The sequence below is a fragment of the Capsicum annuum genome, chromosome 4 (genome assembly GCF_002878395.1).
Source record: "Capsicum annuum cultivar UCD-10X-F1 chromosome 4, UCD10Xv1.1, whole genome shotgun sequence".
Lineage (NCBI taxonomy): Eukaryota > Viridiplantae > Streptophyta > Magnoliopsida > Solanales > Solanaceae > Capsicum > Capsicum annuum.
The window spans coordinates 125,716,200-125,720,807 of record NC_061114.1 but is presented as its reverse complement, the minus strand read 5'-3'; positions in this window follow the sequence as shown (position 1 = coordinate 125,720,807).

The following is a 4,608-nucleotide window of genomic DNA, read 5'->3' as shown; positions in this document are numbered from 1 at the left end:
ATTGGAAAGAAAACTCAAAGATCTTTCTTTTCATAGGTCACATCTCTCCCAGTTCATTATATTAAGGGAGTTATGATCGTTCTAATTTGACCCAAAAATTCAGCTGGCCTCAGTAGTTTGTGTGCAGGAAATTTTCCTGCACATTTACTATTCCCAAATATCCCAGCCACCATTTTATAGTTTCGAACGTGCTCGATTATATCCGAAACCTATCCGTTTTTAGAAATCTTTATATCATTGGAAATCTTATTCAATAACCTTCGCATGGAACCATCGACGGGCAAATTCTGGTATAAATAAAATAAAATAAAATAAATTAATTCCATATAAATAAAACCAATACACATACTTGAATACGCTAATACACATACTTGAATACGGGGTGTTACATCCTTCCCCCTTTAGGACATTCGTCCTCGAATGTTAGCTTAGTTATTCAACCGAAACAAGCTCAAGTCCATCATTAATATTCACATCATCACATAAATACTATTCATATAAAAAAAACTTGTTAATTTTCTAACTTCGTTTCTTGAACTTCCTCTTCATCTTTGAATAAATGAGGGTACTTAGATTTCATTGCTTTCTTAGCTTCCCATGTAATTTCTTCCCTTTGACGATTTCTCCAACGTACTTTCACAGATGCTATCTCTTTATTTCTCATCTTCTTAACTTGGCTATCTAGAATTAGCAATGGGCACTTTCTCATAGGTAAGATCTTCTGCAACTTGAACATCCTCAGTAGAAATGATATGTGATGGATCTCCGATGCACTTTCGAAGCATTGACACATGAAATACCAGATATACTGATGAGAGCTCTTGGGGTAGCTCTAATTCATATGCAACTTGTCCAAACCTTTGAGTGATCTTATACGGGCCTATATAACGTGGACTCAACTTCCCTTTCTTGCTAAATCTCACTACCCTATTCATTGGTGATACCTTCAAAAACATCCAATCACCTATAGAAAACTCTAGCCCTCTCTTTCTACTATCCGCATATGACTTGTGTCGACTTTGGGTTGTTTTCAGTCGTTGCTGAATTACTTTAACCTTCTCTATGGCTTGATAAACAAGATCTGGTCTGAACAAAAAAGTTTCACCCACTTCGAACCATCCTATTGGTGATCGACACTTCCTTTCATATAAAGCTTCATATGGTGCCATTTTGATATTTGAATGATAGCTATTATTGTAGGCAAACTCAATAAGAGGTAAATGATCATCCCAGTTGCCCTTAAAATCTATTACACAAGCTCGTAGCATATCTTAAGTGTTTGGATGGAACGTTCTGCTTGTCCATCTGTTTGAGAGTGAAAAGTTGTACTCAACTTCACTTGTGTTCCCAAATACCTCTGAAAAGACTTCCAAAAGTTTGCGGTAAATTGGTTTCCCCGATCTGATATAATAGAGATTAGCACTCCATGTAATCGGGCTATCTCTTTAATGTACAGCTTCACATACTCTTCAACTGTGTCAGTGGTCCTAACTGGTAGGAAATGTGCAGATTTGGTAAGCCTATCAACAATCACCCATATAGAATCAAACTTCCGGGATATACGAGGCAAACCAATAATGAAATCCATGTTGATCATGTCCCACTTCCAGCTTGGAAGATCAATTCATTGCATATAACCTCCGGGTTTTTGGTGCTCAACTTTAACTCTTTGACAATTTGGACATTCAGCTACAAATTCTGCAATGCTCTTCTTCATGTCATTCCACCAATACATATCTTTCAAATCTTGATACATTTTGGTTGATCCTAGATGAATGGAATACCTTGAACAATGTGCCTCTGTCATAATCTTCTTTCTTAGCCTGTCTACATCTGGCACACACAATCAGTTTTGGCACTAAAGTACTCCTTCTAGCGTAAACTCAAATGCCTTGGTCACACCACTCTGAACGTTCTCCTCAAGCTGTAATAAAATAGGATCTGCATATTGCTTCTCTTTCACTTCAGCTACTAATGAAGATTCTGCAGCTTATGTACGATAAGCTTTTTATCCAGAGTTTCAAGAAGGAGAACTCCCAAACTAGCTAACTGGTGAAGATATTTAATCATCCCTTGCCTTTCTATAGGTGCCATCATAGCCTTACGACTTAACGCATCAGCTACCACATTTGCTTTCCATGGATGGTACAAGATATCAATATCGTAGTCCTTTAATAGTTCAATCCATCTCCGCTGCCTTAAATTTAGATCCTTCTGATTAAAAATATATTGCAAGCTCTTATGGTTAGTATATATATATCAACATGAACCCCATATAAGTAGTGGCGCCATATCTTTAAAGCAAAAATAACTGCTGCCAACTCAAGATCGTGTGTAGGATAATTTTTCTCATGTGGCCGTAATTATCTAGAAGCATATGCTATTACCTTGCCATGATGCATCAATACACATCCTAAACTAATTCTGTAAGCATCACAATACACTGTATACCCTTCAGTGCCTTCTGGAAGTACCAACACGGGTGTAGAAATCAACTTGTTCTTTAAATCTTGAAAACTCTTCTCACAGGCATCATTCCATTGGAATTTGGATGCTTTATGGGTTAGCTTGGTTAAGGGTGCTGAAATGGAAGAAAAGCCTTCAACAAACCTTATATAATAATCGGCCAACCTGAGAAAACTATGAATCTTCGTAGGCGTTGTGGGCCTTGGCCAGTTCTTCACAGCTTCTATCTTTTGAGCATCAACTTTTATCCCTTCACTAGATTCAATATGACCTAAAAATGCCACCGACTTTAACCAAAACTCACATTTAAAGAACTTTGCATAAAGCTTACAATCACGAAGAGTCTGCAATGCCTGTCGTAAGTGATTGGCATGGTCCTCTTCTGATCTAGAATAAACTAGAATATTATCTATAAAAACTATCATAAATACATCCAGGAATGCCTTAAACACCCTATTCATCAAATCCATAAAAGTTGCAGGTGCATTTGTTAGCCCAAATAACATAACTAGAAACTCATAATGACCATACCGTGTTCATATCCTTCTCTTTGACCCTCACTTGGTGGTAACCTGACCTCAAATCAATCTTAGAAAAGCACTTGGCACCCTGTAACTGATCATATAAATCATCAATTCTTGGGAGAGGATATTTATTCTTAATAGTCACCTTATTCAATTGCCGATAATCAATACACATTCTCAGCGAGCAATCCTTTTTGCGCACAAATAACACTGGTACTTCCCAGGGGGACATACTAGGCCTTATGAATCCCTTCTCTAGCAAATCTTTCAATTGCTTTTTCAATTCTCGTAATTCTGTTGGGGCCATTCTATATGGAGGAATGGAGATTGGTTGGGTGCCTGGTATTACATCAATATCAAACTCTACTTTTCGTTCAGGGGGCAAACCTGGAAGATCTTCAGAAAATTCATTTACCATCGGAACAGCGTGAAGAGTTGGTGGCTCCACTTCTGTATCCCTTACTCTAACTAAATGATTTATGTATCCCTTGGAAATCATTCTTCTTGCCTTAAAATAAGAAATAAATCTACGTCTTGACATGCCAAATTCACTTTTCCATTCAAGGACTGATCTTTTGGAAAATAGAAATATACCTTTTTCGTGCAGCAATCAATTGTGGCATAACAAGACGCCAACCAGTCCATACCCATTATAACATCAAAATCTACCATTTCTAACTCCATAAGATCATCCATCGTATCACGACCACTAACAGTTACTATACAGTTTCGCTAAACCCTTCTAGCTATAATAGATTCCCCAACCGGTGTGGACACTTCAAATGGCTTGACTTAAAGTTCGGGTATTCTTTCGAACTTTCCAGCAACCAATGGAGTAACATAAGATAATATAGAACCGGGATCAATTAAGGCATATACATCGAATAAAAATATAGACAACGTACCTGTAACCACATCTGGGGAAGTATCTAAATTCTATCAATCCGCTAGAGCATACGTATGATTTTGAGCCCCGCTAAAACTCGTGGCTCCTCTATCACCTCTAACATGACACATTGGTTGTTCACCCCTTCCTGAATAAGGCATCGATGAAGATGATTCAATAAATGACCCCGTAGGTCGTGCCATACCCCCTATGCCCCTTCGTCGGTATTCTCTCATCATATGCCCCGACATACCGCACCAAAAGCAAACATTGGTCCCCAGCCAACATGCACCCAAATGATACCTTCCACATTTATTGCATGGCTCTCGAGGAGGTCTCGATTGGCTCATATTCCCTTGCCCTTGGTACCCCACTGTCCACGAACTCTAACTCTCACTTCTGTGCCCAAATTGATTTCCTCTGGACCCTTGGAACTGTGGTGGGGCACTAGCTGCAGAATAAGAAGATAATGGCCTAGGTGGTCTAGCAGAAAACTATAGTCTGAACCCTCCTTGGGATGCCATGAACTGCCCTGTAGATCTGGCCCTCTTGGAATATCCTCTTTCTAATTCCTGTGTTCTCTCTTCTGCCTCTGATCTTCCATTTTCTGTGCAAAAGCTTGGATCCTCGCTATGTTTATATCTTTATTCAAAGCGGCAATAGTACAATCTCTAACCAGATATGGATCCAGCCTATCCACATATTGATGAACTCTGTCATCCATAGTAGCTA